This window comes from Apodemus sylvaticus, chromosome 6 (genome assembly GCF_947179515.1).
Source record: "Apodemus sylvaticus chromosome 6, mApoSyl1.1, whole genome shotgun sequence".
Classification (NCBI taxonomy): domain Eukaryota; kingdom Metazoa; phylum Chordata; class Mammalia; order Rodentia; family Muridae; genus Apodemus; species Apodemus sylvaticus.
Window position 1 is genome coordinate 147,303,241 of NC_067477.1, and position 22,463 is coordinate 147,325,703.

Consider the following 22,463-nt stretch of genomic DNA (forward strand, 5'->3'; position numbering starts at 1 on the left):
TTTATTTATTTATTTATTTTTGGTTTTCTTGGTTTTGGTTTTTTCGAGACAGGGTTTCTCTGTATAGCCCTGGCTGTCCTGGAACTCATTCTGTAGACCAGGCTGGCCTCGAACTCAGAAATCCACCTGCCTTTTCCTCCCAGAGTGCTGGGATTACAGGGGTGCACCACCACAGGCCGGCTTTTATGGAATTTCTTTTTGTGAGTTTGTGTTTGTCTTTGGGATTCTGAGACATTTTTCTTTATCTTCTTTTCATCTCTTTCTCCTTAATTTTGTCCTATTACAGGATTTTTTGTTTTTTTTTTTAATTTCTACTACTACTACTACTAATTATAATTATAATAATAATGATAACTTAGAAATTTAGTTTATAACAAGAAAAAGAATGAAAGGGTATGGAGTGAGTTGAATAATCTCTTTTGTTTTTGTCAAATTGCATATATGATTGAACTACCAAAAACACCTTTAAAAGGAAAACTGTCAAAGAGAATGTGGCCATGCTTAATCGAGCAATCAAAACACACATGTGAGATTTTTTTTTTCCCTAACGGACTACTGAAAATTCCCTCTATGTAGTCAGAAATCAGTCTGACTTTAAAATTGCACTTGCTAGGGAGAATGAAAACTCTTCATATAACATAGGGTTATTAAGTGCTATCACAGGGAGTGATTTGTGTCAAATGCCATCTTTTGTTTTCTTTAAATCTGCAGCATTTTCAGTCTTATTTGACATTTTAATTGGAATTATGATACATCACTATTGCATTTACCACAGTTTCCTTGTTTTTCCCATTTGATTTTGCTATTTCCTCCTTATTACCATTACCTGACCTTCCTGTTCTGTTGCAGTCATCGGTAGGATATCAAGTTGATATAATGGAGAATTTTTTCCCTGAATTTAAAATTAATCATTTTATTTGTTTACATCTCAGGTGATCACCCTTCCTCTGTGTCCCCTCCACAGACACCCCATCCCATCCCACTGTTCTTTTTCCCTCCACCCACTCACCCACTCCCACCTCACTGCTCTAGTCCGGCCGTACACTGGGGCATCGAGCCTCCCTAGGACAAAGGCCTCCCCTCTACTGATGTCAGATAAGGCCATCCTCTGCTACATATGCAGCTGGACCCATGGGCACCTCCCTGTGCACTCTTTGGATGGTGGTTTAGTCCCTGGGATTTCTGTGTGGCCTGGTAGAAGATATTGCTCTTCCTATGGGGTTGGAATCCCCTACAGCTCCTTCAGTCCTCCCTCTGACTCTTCTGATGTGGTCTTGCATGTGTTCAGACAGGAACAGTTCTAGGATAAAGTTTTGATATGGATGGGTGGCCCTGCCCCTCCATGGGCACCTTTGCCTATCTATTGTAAGTGGTCTCTATGGGTTTGGTCTCTTCTTTTTTGGATATTTTGGTGACATCATTTCCCTTGGAACCTGGGAACTTCTCACTTCCCTGGTTTCTGGGACTTTCTAGAGGCAACCATCTCTCCTGGGGAATTTGCCATCCTCCAGTGCTACATACTTATATTTCCTGACACTGTATTTCTCTCCTGTCTCACCCATTAGCTGATCCTGCCCTCGCTATTTGTATGTATGTATATATATATACATATATGTATATATATATACACATATATGTATATATATATATATATATATAATTGCAAATATAGCTGAATATCTGAATTGAATTTATATATTTAAATTAATTATATTTAAATATTAAACAATATATTGTTAAAATATATATACATAGTATAGGTAGATTGATATACTATACTGAATACATAGTATACATTATATATATATATATATATATATATATATATATATATATATATATATATGTATATATATACACTATAGTGAGTGAATGCTATTTGCTATTTGTTGTGCTCTAAAATATATATATATATATACTCAACAATTATTTATCAAGAGAAACCTCACAGAGGCAGGGAAAGGGGGATTCAATAGGAAATTTCAGGAAGGGGAAACCTGGAAAGGAGAAAACATTTGAAATGAAAATAAGGACAATTGCCAATAAAAAAAGTCATTTAAAAATGACTTAAAATACTGGGTGGTGGTGGTGGTACATGCCTTTAATCCCCACAGTTGGAAGGCAGAGGCAGGCAATTTCTGAGTTCAAGTCCAGCCTGGTCTACAGAATGAGTTCCAGGACAGCCAGGGCAACACAGAGAAACCCTCTCTTGGGGGGAAAAAATTAAAAAATCCTGTCTCGAAAAACCAAACCAAAACCAAAACCAAAAACAAAAACAAACCAGTTGTATAGTCTCCTACTGAGTACAGACAATGCTGTCCTCTGCTACATGTGTTCCTGGGGCCATGCACCAGCCCATGTGTGCTCTTCAGTTGACAGCTTCGTCTCTCTGAGCTCCCAGGGGTCTGCGTTACTTGATACTGTTGGTCTTCTTAAGGGATTGGCTTCCCCTACCTATCCTTCCATCCTTCCCCTAACTCTCCATTAGGATCCATGACCCGAGTCCAATGGTTGGCTGTGAGTATCTGCATCTGTCTCAGTAAGTCACTAGTGTTGCCTCTCAGAGAACCGCCATGCTCGGCTCCTGTCTGCATGTACATACATGTTTTTCCATCTCAAATGTCTGTCACCCACTGTAGTCTGTCCCATGTGGCCGAACTATGGTTTCCTCAATTAGAAAATGGGGGTATCAGGCACACCAGGCCTTATTGTTGGTTGTGACTCTGTAATGACAGTTTGAGCAGGTTGTTATACCCGTGTTTTGCTATAAGCATGTTCACACTGGCTGGTTGTACATCACAGTTGTCCCCATGATGGTTTGGAGACAGATTTCTAAACAAACCTGGTGAACATGTAAATCTCAGCATTCTCAGGTCTAACTGCCCTGCTTAGCACACTATTCATCCATGGCGTGTTTTTAAGGCCGTCCTCCATCCGCTAAATGCTACTTACTGTCACTATTCCTAAGCTTGGTAAGTCTTTCACATCACAAATTCTACTCTTATACATCTCAGTTTATTATGGCAGTGCTCCCCAGTATATGAGAGGCCTTTTAACTGCTCTACAAAATTAATTGCACGTGGATCTTACATCTAAGTGGTCAATGCTGAGGGCAGGACTTGTAGAAGATTCCAGAGAAACCAGCGCTGTCAAATTTGCAAACCTCTCCATCGTATTTCTTCAAGCAAGCCCCTGGTCCAAGTATTTTGAACAGATTCAGCCCTGATAGTGAAGTTATTCAGAGGTCACGGCCTGATCTAGCAAGGGAGGAGCACCACAAGGGACCTCACAGGTGCAAACATCTGGCTACACCTGGCGGACAATTCCCATGCAGCTCTAGGGAGGACCAACCACCACTGCTCCCACTGCTCATATGTCTGCTCCTCCTTACTATGGGCAGCGACTCTGTGCTCAGGTTGTCTCAAAAATGGAGCTTACCTGAAGTTCCCTTATAGCACCTCAATGTTATTAGGATCATTTTCCATGTAACTCTCCAATTTTAACAAAATTTTCTAATTCTCTATTTAATTTAGAAATATGTTGATGTTTATCCTTTTAGAAGTATCCCTTTCCTTTTTAATCTTCAACTTTCATACTTTTTTCTATGTATTTCTTCAATTTTATCAGGAATATATTCCATGAAAATCTTCCCTTTCATCTCAAAATTTTTCTATGTTCTTGGCCATTTAGTAAAGAAAAAATTGTCTAAGTTTTTTAGGATTATTTTCCAACAAATTATTTAATTTTAAAACTCTTTTCCCTATATTTCTTCAATTTTGTCAAAAATGGTTTTCATGTAATCTCTCAATTTTATCACAAAATGCTTCTATTTTATTTTTAAGTCATTTAAGTAATTTTTATGCCTACCATTTATCTGTATTATTTTTCAATTAAAACCTTCAATATTTCATGTTCTACTTCATTTTTCCACAAATATTTTCAGTGAATGTTTCTACTACCTTTTTAAAATAGTTTAGACATATTTTGTATGTCTAACATTTTATCTGTATTATTATTCTAATATCTTCAATTTTTAATACATTTCCTGTATATTACTTCAGTTGTATTAGAAATGTTTTCCTTCAAAATCTTCAATTTTATCAAAATTTTTCTAGGTTCTTAGACAATGTTCTAGGTATATTTTCTATGTATACTATTTTATTATTATTATTTCCCAACAAATTCTTCAATTTTAACACTCACAAATATATCTATCTTCACTATTACTATTAATATTAGTTAAGAGAATCTTTAATTTTATCAGAAAATATTTCTATTTAATTTTTCAATTATTTAGAGATGTTTTATGTACACAGTATTATCTGAATAATTTCCCATGAAAATCTTCAATAAAACCCTAGTTTTCTATATATTTCTTTGATTTTATCAGAAATATTTTCCATGAAATCATAAATTTTATAAGAAAATATTTTGAGGTCCTTCATTTTGTAAAGATAATGTATCTTTTTACCATTATTATTTTCCAACAGATTCTTCAAATTTAACACTTCATTTTTCAAATTTTTCCTAAACTTGAATTTGCCTACACATTAAGTTTTCTTTGTCAAGTTTTTATGTGTATTTATTTTCAATGCCAAATCTCAATGTGAAAGAAATTATCTGTATATTTCTTCAATTTTGTAAGAAATATTTTCCATGAAAGCCATCAATTTGATTAGAATTTTTTACATGGTTTGTCAGTTAGTTTTGATGTATTATCTATGTTTATAATTTCATGTGTATTATTGTACAACAAATTCTTCAATTTTAACACACATATTTATGTATTTCTTCAAATTCAGTGAAAATGTCACCATGGCATCACTGTCAGTCACACAGTGACCGCTGGCGCCGCCCCAATGTCACGCCGACCCCGCCCCTCACCCCTCTCTCTCAGGCCAGGGCGGGAGCCTTGTTGGAGCCCCTCTTTGCCATCTGGAAACCACTGTACCTGCCCCGTGATGTCACACAAGCCCTGGCCCCTCCCCGCATCTATCAGTCACAGCAGCAGGTGGACACCAGGTGGCAGCACTGTCTGTCACCCAGAAACTGCTGTCCCTCTCCTTGAGGTCACTCTGATCCCTGGTCCCGCCCCTCGTCCATCTTTCTCAGCCAGGGGTATGTGCCACATTAGCGTCCCTGTCCATCAAAATGCGACCTCAGGCCCTTCCCCTGACGTCACCAAACCCTGCCCCTTGTCCAGCCTCAGGAATAACGTCATTTCCTGTCTTTTATTTTATGAAGGAAAGTGGGCCTGGAGTTTTAAGGTGAGTGTGGGTCCATGGTGCGGCAGAGGCAGGAGGGAGGTGAGTGTGCACTTTTAGCGACTGCTGGGGTTGCCGAGCTTTCCGGGTACTGAATGGGGGGTGGGGGGACCACATTCGCATGCGCAATCGGATGAAGACAGTGCTCCATGCTGCGGGTGTCTGTGAGCTCTGGAGTAACTCTGCGCTATCCTCCTGTTGTCTCCACAGACGCGGTCTGTGACTGTGGAGAGGCCTGGCAAGTCCCAGGCTTTCAGCTCTGGAAAGTTTACAGTGGGGCAGAGTGCAAACTCTCTCTGTGTTCCTCTGGGCGGGGACAGTGACCAGGCAAGGCTCAGGCTTCCTGCTCTGGAGAGCTTACAGTGGGGCGGAGTGCAAACCTTCTCTGTGTTCCTCCAGTTGGGGGACAGTGGCCGGACAAGGCGCGGGCTTCCCGCTCTGGAAAGTTTGCAGCAGGGCAGAGTGTAAACCCTCTCTGTGCTCCTCCATGCAGGGGCAGTGGCCAGGCAAGGCGCGGGCTTTCCGCTCTGGAAAGTTTGCAGCAGGGCAGAGTGTAAACCTTCTCTGTGCTCCTCCATGCAGGGGCAGTGGCCAGGCAAGGCGCGGGCTTTCCGCTCTGGAAAGTTTGCAGCAGGGCACAGTGCAAACCCTCTCTGTGCTCCTCCCATGCGGGGACAGTGGCCAGGCAAGGCTCAGGCTTCCTGCTCTGGAGAGTTTACAGTGGGGCGGAGTGCAAACCCTCTCTGTGCTCCTCCAGGCAGGGACAGTATCCAGGCAAGGAGTGGGCTTCCCGCTCTGGAAAGTTTGCAGCGGGGCGGAGTGCAAACCTTCTCTGTGCTCCTCCAGGCAGGGACAGTGGCTAGGCAAGGCGAGGGCTTCCCGCCCTGGAAAGTTTGCAGCCTGGCGGAGTGCAAAACCTCTCTGTGCTCCTCCAGACAGGGACAGTGGCCGGGCAAGGTGCGCGCTTCCCGCCCTGGAAAGTTTGCAGCCTGGCGGAGTGCAAAACCTCTCTGTGCTCCTCCAGACAGGGACAGTGGATGGGCAAGGCGCAGGCTTCCCGCCCTGGAAAGTTTGCAGCTGGGCGGAGTGCAAACACTCTCTGTGCTCCAGGAGGGGACAGTGGCCTCCTGGTACGACCCTCCTGTGGGGACAGAAGACGAGCCTGGCCGACATTGATGTCTGGGCTGTGGTCCAGCCCTTGCTTCTGCTTGTAAGCTGGTGAGACAGGTAGGGAATTCACAGGCCAATAAACTGAGTCCAGTTCCTTAACGCGACAGGCCAGGCTGTGAAATAACAAAGAACTGGTAGAGTTTACTGAGGTCTGGGCTTACTCTTTCCCAAGGAGCATAAAAGATCATGTTGGAGCTGGTTGGGGTCCAGGGCTGTGGGATGGGTGTGGCTAGGTCCCAGGCTAACTTGTTTTTGTGTTCTTTAGTTATGTTAATTATTTCTGTTGTCTTTTTTTGTATTACTTTATTTTAGATGTTTAGTGTTTGATTCATATGCAGCAAAGGGACTTTTCCCCAATCTGTTTGGTATTTTTGATACTTATTTTACACTAACAGGCACCTTATTTAGTTTAGGATAGTTTTCATTTATGATTTTATTGGAAATGTTTTCTAGACATTTATGCTGATTGATCTTCATGCTAATCCTCACCCTTTTATTCTCCTTCTGAGGTGTTCCCTGTGGCTGTGCAGCTTGAATGGTTCTCTGTGACCTGCTCTGAGCTCTGCTGTTGTGTGCTGTGAGAGGACTTCAGGGAAGCTCTGAAATCCACACATGGTGAGCACAGGATCACTGCCCACAATGGGGAGGAACATGAGGACGAGCAGTGGAAGCTGGAATGGTCAGTCCACTATGGGGTTGGATCAGAACCATCAGCCAGATCTGACTTCCTGTGAGGTTTCTAGGGGGGGTACTTACTTCATAGTTCTTACTTCATTATCTCTGAATAATTTTAGTATCATGGCTGATTGTAATTTTGTCCAAAACATCTGGACCAGTTGCTTTTTTGTAGCAGCATGGGTGGTTTCTGTGAATATGCAACACCTGTGTCCAGACCTTTTTGTCTTTTATAATATACATTAAGAAGGCAGGAATAGGCCTGGAGAGATTGCTCAGAGGTTAACAGCTCTGGCTGTTCCAACACAGGTCAGGAGTTCAATTCTTAGCAACAACATGGTGGCTCATAACCATAGGAAATGGAATCTTTTGCCCTCTTCTGCTCTGCAGGAATACATGCAGAGAGAATATTGTATAAGTAATGAATTAATTCCTTAAAAATAAGACAATAGGTATGAATCTAATAATTCTGATATGTTTAGTGATTTGATTATTACGTGGCCAAGGGGCTTTTTCTCACTCTGTTTGGTATTGTTGATGCTTCTTGTACGTTACCAGGCACCTTCTTTAGTTTAAGAAAATTTTCATTTATGATTTTATTGGAAATGTTTTCCAGACCTTTATCATCATCAACAACTTCTTCTTCTTCTTCTTCTTCTTCTTCTTCTTCTTCTTCTTCTTCTTCTTCTTCTTCTTCTTCTTCTTCTTCTTCTTCTTCTGCTTCTTCTGCTTCTTCTGCTTCTTCTTCTCCTCCTTCTCCTCCTTTTCCTCCTCCTCCTCTTACTCCTTCTTCTCCTTCTCCTCCTCTTTTTCCTCCTCCTTCTTCCTTTTTCCAATCGTTTGTGTTTTTGCCTTCTCATAAGTTGCAGAACTCTTTGTGGGTTAATACCAGGAAAGTTTATAATACAGATTTTTGTCCACCGTATCTATTTTTTTTCTTTTTTAATTAGATATATTCTTTATTTACATTTCAAATTTTGTCTGCTGTCCTTGATTCCCCCTCTCCTGAAAATCTATTAAGCCATTTCCCTTCCCCAATCAACCATCCCCTGCTCCTCTGTCCTGGTAATCCTCTACACTGTGGCATCAAGTCTTTCCAGGGCCAAGGGCCTCTCCTCCTTTTGGTGTCTCTAACAAGACTGTCCTCTGCTGCCGATGTGTTTGGAGACATGAGTAATTCCATGTGTACTCCTTGGTTAATGATTTTGTCCCTGGGAGCTCTGGGAGTACTGGGTAAATCATTGCTGTTCCTTTTGTGGCACTGCAAACCCCTTCAGCTCCTTGGATCCTTTCTCTAACTCCCCATTGCAGACAAATGATATCTCACAATTATTAACAGGAGCTATACAAAATAGTCTGTCCGACTCTAGTGCTTTAAATCTTATGAATTCCAAGTCTTTTGTGTCTTTTACTTGGTACCTTTATAATTCAAGTATGGTAAAAAATAAATACATAATATTTACCAAAATAAGGTGGCTTTAATTATTCTTTCTTCCCAATGATTGAAATGGAATGAAAAATAAGATGGCTGATGATACTCAGTAGTCCTGGCCCTTCTCCTTTCTAGAAAATGTGCTTTCAGACAGCTTTTTAAGATGATAAAAGGGGGACCTTGAACTCCAACTATGTAGGATCAGAGTAGAAGACATAGTAGCATATATATATATATATATATATATATATATATATATATATATATATATATGTAAATCCTTCTTCATTAAGACCGTTAAATGTTAACACCAAATGATACAATAGGTTTAATAAATAGATCTACATTGTATTGTCAGAACATTAATTCAGCAGTGGGGAATAAACAATTTTTATTCCCTCTTTCTAAGTTTCAATGACACCACATTTTAAAAATATCATAGTTTATCAGAGGGTAATGGTCAAATTATTGTTTATTTATTTATTTCATGTATGTGAGCATAATATCCCTGTCTTCAGACACAGAAGAAGAGGGCAGAGGATCCCATGACAGATGGTAGTGATCCACCTTGTGGTTGCTGGGAATTGAACTCAGAACCTCTTGAAGAGCAGCCAGCGCTCCTAAATGCTGAGCCTTCCCTCCAGCCCTGAAGTATATTCTAGACATCAAAAACAATTTACTCAGGAAATCTTTAGACAAATTCACATTGACCTAACTAGTTATTGCCCCTACAAATTATAGAAATACTGGCCACCCATGTCTTCTCATTTCATAGAGTTTTAATAACATTTAGAAAGGCCTTCTCTGATTATATTAATTCAAGGGAGTGGAAGATATAAAAATGGTTGTTGTTTAATTTAGACAATAAGTCAGAAGCCCTGTGCTGATCTTTCTATATTAGTATATTTATTGGTTTTAGTGAAGCCTTTTGGGAAATAAATATTGTTTAAATTATTAAAGTGTTTTTGTCTATATAAATATTTACACATGTATATTTCATTTTCAAAGCACACATATAACTTTTTTACATTGAGTGAAGACAAAGTCTAATATGAAGAGCAAACTCAGGTCTAGGAAAACAAAAATCTTTACAATTAATTTAGAACCCTAAGGGATAGTGACCTTGTTTTATACTAGCATTGGGATAGGGTTCATAGAGATATCACTGTGACCAGATCTGTATGTTTACAAACATCAGGTACTTAAAAGTAGACATTACAATTTAAATACATCTATCATCAAGTTACCCATTACAAATAAAGATTCAGAGACATAATATCATTTTATATTTATTTTGCCTGTGGGGATTTATTGATTAAATATAGTTTGGTCAATTCATATTAATTTTTAAGTTTTATTTATTATGAATAAAATTAACTTAGTCAAAGTTAACCAGTTAACTTTACTTGTAATCTATTTGGTATTAAGAAAAAGATATGAAGAATAAATCATGATTCCATATGAATATTCTATACATAAGTAACAAAAGACAAATTTCATTAAGCCATGAATTTATGTTTATTTGCTTGCCTAAGATTTTTTTCCATAATTTTGATTGATTGTCTTGTGAAAACTTCACATAAAAATCTTTAGTAAACATAGTTTTAGTTTGGACAGAAAGTAAACCATACATATCTGCAGCAGAAGAGTACTGAAGGCCGTTTTATCTCAGAGGAAAATTAGCTAAATGACAGTGAGACCCAGCATAGGGTAGGGCAATTATTCTTTGCTGGCAGCAGTCTGTCTTGCCCTTGGCAACTTATCCCTTGTTTATCTGCTTGAATTTGTGAATATCAAAGTCATTACTTCCTTTGTTGGAATGCTAGTTTGCTAGTGGTATAGATAAACTTTTAGGTTCTTTAGAGAAACCATTGAATGAATAAGGTAGAAGCTATCAGAATAAGAACAGAACAAACCATTAAGATATAAAATGAATAACTTATTGGTCTGATATTTTGTACAATAGGGATCCTATTGACTCAGTGAGACCACCAAGAATAATGATGGAGACCATTTTGTGTTGTACCATTTGGTTATATTTACTAAATCTATGGTGAAGACACCTGGCCCATGCAATATTTATGATATTATTACCAAAGAGGGGCACCAAGTCTCATGATTTTGTCCATATTGTGAAATTGAGAACAACAAAAACTGTATTGTTTTCTGTTGTATGTAAACTGGGTTCCATAATAATGTAAAGATATTTCCCTTCTGGGAATTCTAGGTTCCTGGATAACTCATTTTCCTCCTTCATTTGGGCAGGAAAGATTTTGATATTATGAAAAAGAAGACTAGGAAGGCAGATGAGCAAAAAGATAGGAGCTGAGTTCACACAACCAACAAATCCTCTGACCTGATCCTGAGACTTACCCTAACCCTGACATTTCTTCTTTGTGTAATAGGGATTCTATTGATTCAGTGAAACCATCAAGAATAATGATGGCTACATTAATCCTAAACCTGAGCCTAATCCTGGGCCTTATCCTAAATCTCTAATCCTATATTAACTCCTTAATTTCCTAAGCATCCCAACCCTAACAACCCTTGTCCTGATTCTCGTCATAACACTCTAATCCCCTAACCCTAACTCTAACCATGTTTACTGTGGGGAATATTTCTTAATTATACCTTTGGGAGTAAAAGCCCTTTCTTAATCTTGATCTTTTGAGATGTTGAGATCCACCTTTGATCTAGGCTGTAGATGCTTTTTGCAACCTACAAGTGGAAAGGTCATTTTTGTTTTTTCTATTTGTACTACTTTATTTTACAAAACAAAGGTGATTTGTTTATTTATTTTATTTTAAAACTCACATTGGAAGTACTTATTTCTTAAGTATTCTGGTATATAATGAAGATCAGCTGTAATATCCTGCAACATGAAATAAAAAAGATGTGATATTTCTAGCTTTCCTTCGCTGACAGACTTTATTGGGACATTCTATTAACGACCCCTTCTATATACATAGAAAGACTCACTTTCTCTATGATTTGATATAGGCTTATCTCTAAAATCTGTTCTAATCCAACTGTGTTCTTTCTTTCCTTTGCCATGGATGAAAATGTGCTGACTAGTTATAGTGCTCAAAAGAGATCCCCTTATGTTTCTTGCTTTTCTCCTGTGGTTGTTGGCAACCTATCCTCTGTTGAAGGAAGCTTCAGTTTTCCTGATCTCAGCATTTAGCCATAAACAAAACTCTTCATTTGTTTTTTGTTTCTTTCTTATTTCTTGGTTTTTTTTAGAGACAGGTTTTCTCTGTATGGCCCTTGCTTTCCTGGATGTCACTCTGTATACCAGGATGGCTTGGAACTCAGAAATTCACCTGCCTCTGCTTGTCAAGAGCTAGGATTATAGGCATGTACCACCACTGCCTGGGTGAAAGTCTTGTCATTACAACCCCATCTTTAATGTTAATACCCTGGATCAAGCATTGGGTTATCCATTAGTCGTTCAGAGAGATACCACCAATGCATATTGAGTAATAGTCATTGCCAGCTATTCTTCTTGAATATGGGAAGAAGACAACTGCTTTGAGAAAAGCTCAGGCAATGTCAGAAGTCAGGTCCTGGTAACATCTTGGTTCACAGAGGGAAAGAACAGGCAGCTAACTGGCCAGAGCTGGAATGGTGTGTACTACCAAAGGACTGGGTAGGGTAAGATTTGTCTTGGAATCTTCTTTCAATTGCTAATGGAGTGCAATCCACTCCTGAAATCTGGAAAAGGGCAGGCCTAGACCAGAAGCACACTTTAACCTGAGGAGGTGTAAGACTCCCTGGCCAATCAAGTCTGCTGGCAGAGTCAGACAAAGAGGTGAGGTCTTTCGGGAGGCTTTCTGTGTCTTCACTGTGGCTGTGCAGTTTGAACTGTTCTCCACATCCTGCTTTGAGCTCTACTGTTGGGTGCTGTGATGGGACCTCAGGGAAGCTCTGAAATCAAGACCTCATGAGCACAGGATACCTGCCTATATTGGGGAGGAACACATTGCTGAGCTGTATGCACTGGGTTGGTGGGTCCTCTATGGAGTTGGATGGGAAACATCAGCGAGATGTGACTACATGTGAGGTTTCTAGATGTGCTTCTTACTTGTTAGTTCAGACAATGACCTCTTAATAACTTCAGTATCATTGCTGATTGTAATTCTGTCCAAAACATCTGAACCAGTTGCTTTGTTGTAGGTGCATGGGTGGTTTCTGGGACTATGCAGCACCTGTGCCCAGATCTGTGTGTCTTTTATAATATACATTAATATGGCAGGAATAGGCCTTGACAGACAGTTCACAGGTTAAGAACTCTGGCTTTTCTTACACAGGTCATGAGAGTTCAATTCTTAGCAATCACATGGTGGCTCACATCTATATGTAATGTGATCTGGTGCCCTCTTCTGGTCTGTAGGAATACCTGCAGGGAAAACCTTGTATAAGTAATTAATTGATTCCTTAAAAGAAGGCAGTTTTGAATCTAATAGTTCTGATTTCATATATTACAACTTTTTGTTTAGTTTATTTAATATTTTTCTGCTGTAGTTTTTTATATTTCTTTAATACATATGTGTAGTGTTTTGATTATTATGTAGCAAAGGGACTCTTTCCCTATCTGTTTTGTATTTTTGATGCTTGTTGTTCACTAACACGCACCTTCTTTATTTTTTTAATTCGATATATTTTTTATTTACATTTCAAATGATTTCCCATTTTCTCGACCCCCACTTCCCCAAAGTCCCATCAGCCCCCTTCCCTCCCCCTGTTTTCCCACCCAACCCTTCCCACTTCCCTGTTCTTGTTTTGCCCTATACTGCTTCACTGAGTCTTTCCAGAACAAGGGGCCACTCCTTCGTTTTTCTTGTACATCATTTGATGTGTGGATTATGTTTTGGGTATTCCAATTTTCTAGGTTAATATCCACTTATTAGTGAGTGCATACCATGATTCACCTTTTGAGTCTGGGTTACCTCACTCAGTATAATGTTCTCCATCTCCATCCATTTGCCTAAGAATTTCATGAATTCATTGTTTCTAACGGCTGAATAGTACGCCATTGTGTAGATATACCACATTTTTTGCTTCCACTCTTCTGTTGAGGGATACCTGGGTTCTTTCCAGCTTTTGGCAATTATAAATAGGTCTGCTATGAACATAGTGGAACATGTATCCTTATTACATGCTTTGGGATCTTCTGGGTATATGTCCAGGAGTGGTATAGCATTATCTTCTGGAAATGAGGTGTCCAGTTTTCAGAAGAACCGCCAGACTGATTTCCAGAGTGGTTGAACAAATTTGCAACCCGACCAGCAGTGTAGGAGTGTTCTTCTTTCTCCACATCCTCGCCAACATCTGCTGTCTCCTGAATTTTTAATCTTAGCCATTCTGATTGGTGTAATGTGAAATCTCAGGGTTGTTTTGATTTGCATTTCCCTAATGACTAATGAAGTTGAGCATTTCTTAAGATGCTTCTCCGCCATCCGAACTTCTTCAGGTGAAAATTCTTTGTTTAACTCTGTACTCCATTTTTTAATAGGGTTATTTGGTTTTCTGGAGTCTAACTTCTTGAGTTCTTTATATATATTGGATATTAGCCCTCTATCTGATGTAAGGTTGGTGAAGATCTTTTCCTAATTTGTTGGTTACCAATTTGTCCTCTTTTTGGTGTCCTTTCCTTACAGAAACTTTGTAATTTTATGACGTCTCATTTGTCAATTCTTGATCTTAGAGCATAAGCTATTGGTGTTCTGTTCAGGAACTTTCCCCCTGTACCGATGTCCTCAAGGGTCTTCCCCAGTTTCAATCACAATAGATGGAGAAAGCAAGACATTCCATGACAAAACCAAATTTACACCTTCTTTAGTTTGGGAAAGTTTTCCTTTATGGTTTCCTTTGAAATATTTTATGCAGATTGATCATCTTGTTGTTCTTCTTCTTCCTCCTCTTCCTCTTCCTCCTTTTCCTCCTCGTCCTCTTCCTCTTCCTCTTCCTCTTCGTCCTTCTCCTACTCCTCTTCTTCTTCTATCTACTTGTCTAACATGTCCTAAGAAGTGACTTATTTTCCTGGATGATATTCCTTATCTTTCTATGCTGGTGTCTAGGCATCAGTGTTTGTGGTGAGTATAGTTCTAAGTACAGGTTTCTCAGTTTGTCTTGTTTGGCTTAGTGTTTTTTCCTGGGTTATTGTTTGCTGTCTAGATTTTCAGAGAGTGTTGACTGAGTGATGCCCTTTTGCTGACCTGTTTGGTATTTATATTCAAGACAGAATGCTACCTAATTTTGAAAGCTAAGAGAGGAGATGGGCAGTAAGAGATAATCTTAGCAAACCACAATGAGAAATAATAAGGAATGAGGTGAATCAGCCAACATTTCAACATTTCAGAGCTACAGTTATTTGAAGGATACTCTGTTGAGGGTGTGCTCTCATCAGAATGGCTGGTTGCTATATCTGTGTGATATAGTGTTCAAGATTGTTGTGGGAAGGCTCTTCCACTGAGGGTGACAATATTCATAAGCAAATGGGCCTGGGCTGGATGAGAGAGCTACCTGAGCATGGGACACTGACCAAGCAGGAGAGCAAGCCAGGAGACAATGTTGCCCATGCTTTTACCTTCAGTTTGTAGCTTCAGTTTCTACTCTAAGTTCCCATAGTGATGAACTGTGACATGTCTGAAGAATCATTCACAGCAAATGATTATTACTTGAGATGTTTTTGCTCAGAGGATTCCATCTCAGCAGAAGAGTAACAACTTAGAGCAACAACCAGATAAAAAGAAAATGCACAATAGAATTATCAACACGGGATTTTGCTACTACACAGAATCTGTGTTCTCTTTTGAAGGAATGTTTAGATTATCAGAAATTGAGATGGCAAAATTTCTAGAAAGCTGTTCATGGATCTTAAAAGTTGTTCTCATAGGACTTAGGAGAATGGAGTGTTGACAGAACACAGACAGAGGAAATTGAAATCATTGCATTTCAGAGGAAAATAGACAGTGTAAATTTTAGTGAGAGGCCGATTCTGTGAAATTTTGGCAAAAAAAAAAAAAAAAAAAAAAAAAAAAACTCGTCTCCTTTGCTTACACCCGAATTATTGAGTGGAGTAAAATTTAAAAATACTGATCTTCCTTCTATATTTTTGTTCTATTTATATGTATTTGTTCATTTTCCCCACTTATTTATCACTTATTTATTTAATTTAAATTCCACGTTCTCCCATGTTTCCTTTCCACCTTACAGAGCCCTTCATTCGTAACTCCTACTATCTGTCCAAAGAGCTTGGAAACCACTGGAGTATCCATCAAACATGGCACTTCAAGTCTCTGCATGTTTAGGCATATATCTCTTACTGAGATAAAGATAGGAAGTCAAGGTAGGGGAACAGTTTTGACAGACAGTCCACAGCATAAAAAATATCTCCTACTCCATTTGTTGGGGGAAGCACATGAAGACTAAGTAGCTCACATAGTACATATATGGTAGGGGACTCAGACCATCCTGAACATGCTCTTTAGATGGTGACTCAGTCTCTGAGAGTCTTGTAGTGTCCATGTTTGTTGAGACTGTGGGTCTTCTTATGAACTTCCTGTTCCTTCAGATCCCTCAGTCCTTTCCCCAATGCTTCAAAAAACTCCGTGAACTCTGTCCTATGTTAGAATGTGGGTGTCTGCATCTGCTTCAGTTACATGCTGGATGGAGACTATCAGAGGACATATGCTAAGCTACTCTCTGGAAGTATAACAAAGTATATCCTCAGTAATATCAGGGATTGGTGCTTGCCCACGGGATGTGTCACCAGTTGGGTCTGGTATAATTTGGCCATTCCCTCATTCTCTGTTCCATCTTTTTGCCTGCATTTCTTTTAGACAGTATAAATTTTGGGTGGAAATGTTGTTGGTTCTGTTTGTGTCCTTAACTCTCCACAGGGGGGACTGTGTGGCTGCAGGATTTGGCCTCCTCAGGGTCCATATCTCACTGCTATGCATCTCAGCTAAGATCACAACCATAGACTCCTGGTTTCCCTCCCATTCCTGGTCTGTAGCACATCCTAAAGGTGCCCGCAACTATCTCCCTGACAGCTGCAGAATTCAATTCATTTTCCTCACCCTCTGACCCTTTCTTTTCTCTCACCACACCTGCTCCTTACCTCTTTTCCCCTTTCTTAACTACTTGCCCTTCCAGTTGTCTGTCATTCATCTACCTTTTATGACTGGTTTATTTTCACTTCTGAGTGAGATTCAGCCATGGTCATTTTAGCCTTCCTTGTTCTTTTTAAAGATGTATTTATTTATTATATATAAGCACACTGTAGGTGTCTTCAGACACAGCAGAAGAGGGTTTCAAATTTACTTATGGGAGGTGGTGAGCCACCATGTGCTTGCTGGGATTTGAACTCAGGACCTTCATGAGAGCAGTTAGTGCTCTTACCAGCTGAGCTATCTATACAGCTCCTTTGCCTTCCTTCTTGTTTAGTTTCTTCATGGCCAAGAAATGTAGTGTGGATATCCTCTACCTTATGGTTATTATCCATTTGTAAGTGAATACATACATCTATGTCCTTTGGGTAATGGGATACCTAACACTGGATGATAGTATCTAGACGTCTCCATTTGCCTGGAAAATTCCTAATGTCCTTGTTTTTATAGACTAAATATTATTCCATTTTGTAAGGGATCCACTGATTCTGTATACAAATTTTGGTTGAGGGACATCTTGATACTTTTCGGTTTCTAACTGTTATAAATAAAACAGATATGAACTTAGTGAAGCACATGCTCTAGTGGGTAGATGCCCTAAGTGTACACTAAGTATAACACTTCCTCCTGATGGATCATAAATTAACGGAAGGAGTAGGCAAAGTGTTTCCTAGTTCCAAAAAGGAACTATGAATAAAACCTGCTGCAACTATGATCCAAGTGAGGCAGAGTCCATCAACTAAGAAGCCAAACTTAGGAGGATCATTAATACAGTGCTGCTTCTGAAAATTGATAGATTAATAATTTAAGGTCATGGTTTCTTCCTCTATGGTTTCAGTTTGGCTTGAGTCAGTCTTTTGGCAGAGTCAGAGCCCCAGGGAAGCCTCTGTGAGAGTTCATTGCAGTGAAGTTATGAGAATGATGCTTGAGTAGCATTTTGTGACCACAACTTGGTTAGATGCCCGAGGCATTGAGAAATCTCCTATGGAGAGATGCATACAGGGAGAGGAAGTACCCGAACTGAGAAATGTATGAGAAGTTACAGGAATAGGGCCATCTAAGCCTTTAGAAAGTGAGGTCCAATGTGTCTCAGACAAAGCAATAGGATTTGATGTTTACCCCACTCTGTTTCTTGCCTGGACTAATATTCTCTCTACCTATGTGCACATCCCTATATTGGAATGGGAAGGAGTATTCTGTGCCATTGTAAGTTAGAAAGATATAACTTGCAGTCTGATACTACAAGATGTGACTTTCAAGATTTGGCCTTGAGTGTCAAAAGAGACTTTAGACATCTGAACAGTGGAGGAGCTCCTACAAACTATTGGGATCACTGTAGACTGAATGCATTTTCATCACAGGATTAGCATGAGACTTTCGTGTCAAGGTTCAGGATGCAGTTGATTGAATCAAAACTTTCTAGATAAGATGATGTTTTGGGCCACTTGTCTGTCCTGTCGGATTCTCTTTGTGGTGCTTGTGAAAGATCATGTAGGAGGAACCTTTCCTGAAAGCTTTTGGAGAAGAGGAGAGTGTTTATAGACTGAAACTTTTTATTTTTCTCTTTTATTTTTGTTACTCCAATAATTTATAAATTCATTATCACCCTGAACACTGTCACTATTATAGGTCCCTTTCTATAACAGAGTCTCCTTTGTTTCTTTTTGAGAAGTTTTTTGGCCCCAAGGTATCCCCCCAAAATGGTGCATCTAGTCTCTTATGAGTTAAGTGCATCCTCCCCCACTGAGTCCAGATGTGGCAGCCCAGTTAGGAGAACAGAGTCCAAAGATAGTCCCCTGGCAGCTATAGGGAAAGCTGCTTCAGTTGTTGAATGACCTTCATCAAGAGTGAGCTGAGTATCTGCTTCTAATGTGCCAGGGGCCTTAGTCCAGCCTGTGTATTGTATCTGGTTTGTGGCTCAGTCTCTGAGTGTCCACAAGGGTCCTTGTTAGTTGAGTCTGTTGTTCTTCCTATGGAGTATCTATCCTCTTCAGGGATTTTAATCTTCCCACCAACTCTTCCATAAGAGTCCCCAAGGTCCATGCAAGGTTTGACTCTGGATCTCTGCAGCTTTTTCAGTCAGACTTTGTGGAGCCTCTCCATGGACTCAAGACTTCCTTGTGGGAGCATAACACAGTACTATTAGTAATGTCATGGATTGGAGATTGTCCATCGGATGGCACTCATGTTGGGAAACTTTCATTGGCTGTGTCCTCAGTCGCTACTCCATATTTACTCCTGCCTTTCTTTTAGAGGGGAAACATCTTATTCTTGGTGTCTACTGTGTTGTGGTTGAAACTGACCTTTCAGCTTTCTTCTCATGCTCCCATACATTCACTACAATCTCTTTCCTTAAATCATATAAAATACAATAGATACATTTGCTAGTCAATAATAATCCTTTGTACAAGTCTCGTGGTTTTATATTTTTCAATTTATTTTATTTTTGCTTTTCTTTTCCAAACCAAATTTCTCTGTGAAGCTTTCTCGGCCCTTAAAGTAGGTAGAGAAACCACAAAAGACACGTGTCTTGTATTTGTAATATAAGCATATTTTTGTGCTGTTTTTCATCCATATCTTTCATCCAATACTGAAATTTGGCCAAATATACAGACTATATTCTATTTCTCAGGATGGCATATGTTTATGACATCAATATTATTTGAGGTTTCAGGATCATTGGGTTTCATATGTATGACATTCAGTCTCGGTCTTGTCTTTGTTCTGAAATGTTTGAATGAATAGAAATATTTTGCCTGTGTGCATGAATATGAATATCATGTGTGTTTCATCTTTACTGTTGTCAGAAGATGGCCTCAGAACTCCTGATCTTGAAGTTATGAGTTGTTGTTGGTCCAAGTTTTTGCGAGAAATTATCCACCATTATATGGAAGACCATCAAGACCTTTTCAATGCTGAGCTCTCTCTCTCTTGCCCTAAATTGCTTATTTATGATCAACATTCATATTACTATTATTTTCGACTGTCCATTTGTAGCTATTAAAGCATGCATTCCCTTTTAGTAAAATTTTATTAATGCTGCAGTTTTTACTGTTTGACTTCATGTTTCTACAAGATGAACAAAGAACTGCAATGCATGTATAATTCTTTGTAGGAACATTAGTAAAGACCAGTGAGTTCTCTATCAATTTTGTTTGCTTGTTTGATTTCCTCAGGGGATTGAGGGTTTTAATCCCTTCTGCTCTCCTGGACTGCATTACATAGACCATGCTGGTGTCCGGCTCAACGACTTACACCTGCTGTTACCCCTCTGATTAAAGAAATGAGGAAATACACCCAGGTTGCCGAGCATTTTTATAGTGAGTAATTGTTTGTACAACTTTTTGGATGTGGGCTCAGTTCTGTAGATCTGTTTCTCCCGCATCTCCCTCTTAATTGGCATTTCTCTTGCAAGGCAAGAAAAGTTCAAAGTGCAAAGTGTTCAGAAGCAACATTGGTGAATCTTTCAATTCAAGTTCCTTCTAAAATGACATGGTAATTAGATTATAACTTCTGAATCAGAAATTGAGTGAAGAAAGTACCAGAAATGTATGATTATAGAGTAAATGAAGTATACATTTTCTTTACATTGATTTCAGTATCATGCTTTGGGTTGTACACTGCTTTAGGGAGCAGTGACTTTTGATGATGTGCAAGTGAACTTCACTGAGGAAGAGAGGGAATCGTTGGATCCATCCCAGAAGAATCTCTACAAAAATGTGATGTTGGCGACCTTCCTGAACCTCAAAGCTCTAGGTAAGACTGTGAATTTTTTCAAGTAAGGAAAAAATATTTCTTGGTTATTGAAGATCTTCTGTTATTTTAATTGAGAACAATGAGGAATGAGCTAAATAAATCAGATTCACTGAATTTCCACTGTAGCTTTCATAGCGAATTTTGCCTGTTTTTCAATAGTATATCATTAATTTTCTGGTACTATGTTTTAGGCTCTAATTGGGAAGACCATGATATTGAAGAACATTTTGAAAATTCTAGAAGATTTAAAAGGTAATTTTCTTGTGCCAGCTGATACAAATATATCTCTGAGGAAATTTTAATATGTTCTTAAAACTCTAAAGAAAAGCAAGAGGGTAAAATATCTGTCCTTTAAGTGTAGCTATGATTAAAATTTTCTAACAAAACCATGGACCTCAAAATAAGTTATCAGAGTTGTGTATCCATTTGCTGTGTAGCTCCATTAGAACTATGCTGTGGAACTGCTAATCTGTACAGTCTCAAGTTACTTAGATATCATATTGACATTGAATAGTAATAAATATATATCAAAAACCTTCTAATAAGCAAAAAGTCCATGATAAAGTTGGTGATGCTAATATTCTTGTAGGGGCATTTTTAAATTTGTTGAGAGGGCAGTTTATGAGACTCAAGAATGTTGTTTTGGATAAATATTAATGTATATACTACATGTTATAAGAAATAAAAATTCAAACAGTGAATGCAGTTGTGGAAATCTTTCTTTTGTTATTTTTTATTATGTATATTATGTTTCACAATGGATAAAAGCCAAGTGAACATAAGAATATTTAAAAAGCAACATAAATCTTTCTATTTCAAAACAATGAAAAGATATGTCATATTCCACCTTTGATAGACTTTCTGAATATCATAGAAGATTGCAACTAATTTGTTTTGTCATTTTCCTGTGAATAACCCAAATTCTTACTATAGAACACCTTTATGGGTACTAGGAATTCAGAACTTATAGGCTTCATATATCTGTCCTCCTCAGTCATCACAATTCTAGTACTACCTTTTGGGAAGTACAAGAATACTCCTATTGTGAAGGCCAATAATCTCCTTCTCAGCTAGATCCTGCTCATCTGTCTAGTGTTCTGTTTTCTCTGCTCATTGCTTTACATTGGACATCCCAACCAGGTCACCTGCATCCCGCATCAGACCATATTTGGAGTATTTTTCACAGTGGCTGCTTCTACAGTGTTGGCCAAAACAATAACTGTGGTCATGGCTTTCAAGCTCCTGGAAGAATGATGAGAGAGGGATGCTGGCATCAGGGGCAACTTATTTGGCCATTCCCATTGTACCCTGATCCAAATTGTTCTGTGTGGAATCTAGTTGGTACTGTCTCCTCCCTTTATTGACAGAGATATACAATCTGAACATTGGAAGACTGTCATTACTTGCAACAAAGGTTCACTTATTGCCTTCCATGTTGTCCTGGGATACTTGGGTTCCTTGACTCTGGGGAGCTTCACTGTGGCTTTCCTGGTTAGGAACCTTCCTGACAGATTCAATGAAGCCAAATTCCTAACTTTCACCAAGTTGGTGTTCTGCAGTGTCTGGATCACCTTCCTTCCTGTCTACCATAGCACCAGGGGGAAGATCATGCTGGCTGTGGAGGTCTTCTCCATCTTGGCTTCCAGTGCAGGGTTGCTAGGCTGTATCTTTGTCCCAAAGTGTTAAATTATTTCCCATCCAGTTGATGGCCATTTACACAAATCAATACTTATTGTTTTTATAATTATAAAATGCTTTATGAAATGAAGGATGACACCATATTTGGCATCTATCCCATGAAGTTGAGGATGCCATCCTATGTGTAGAAATCATTTTCTGAGCAGATGATTGAAAAAGGAGACAGTAAAGTTCCTGTCTATATTAAAAATGATTTAACAGAATTGCTTTTAAGTATGATTTACAAGAATCTCTTTGTTAGGTGATGTGGTAAATAATAGGACATTCACAGGGTGTTCAAACTATCTTAAGGGC

At 39.0% G+C, this 22,463-nt stretch overlaps 1 protein-coding gene and 1 long non-coding RNA gene across 5 annotated transcripts in view; one reads left to right on the forward strand and one right to left on the reverse strand.

Annotated features, from left to right (window-relative positions):
* The window catches only part of LOC127687714 (myoferlin-like), a 172,738-nt gene that overhangs the window by 69,896 nt on the left and 80,379 nt on the right, over window positions 1–22,463 (reverse strand). The window lies entirely within an intron of this gene.
* Window positions 5,175–21,172, forward strand: LOC127687718 (uncharacterized). Of its 4 annotated transcripts, none has more exons than XR_007978494.1 (5): window positions 5,175–5,267; window positions 6,944–7,049; window positions 19,892–20,035; window positions 20,315–20,471; window positions 20,663–21,172. It is a non-coding gene; the product is annotated as an uncharacterized LOC127687718 (long non-coding RNA). The 4 variants fall into 4 exon arrangements; XR_007978492.1 differs by having other exon boundaries at window positions 20,345–20,471; XR_007978493.1 differs by having other exon boundaries at window positions 5,226–5,306; window positions 20,345–20,471.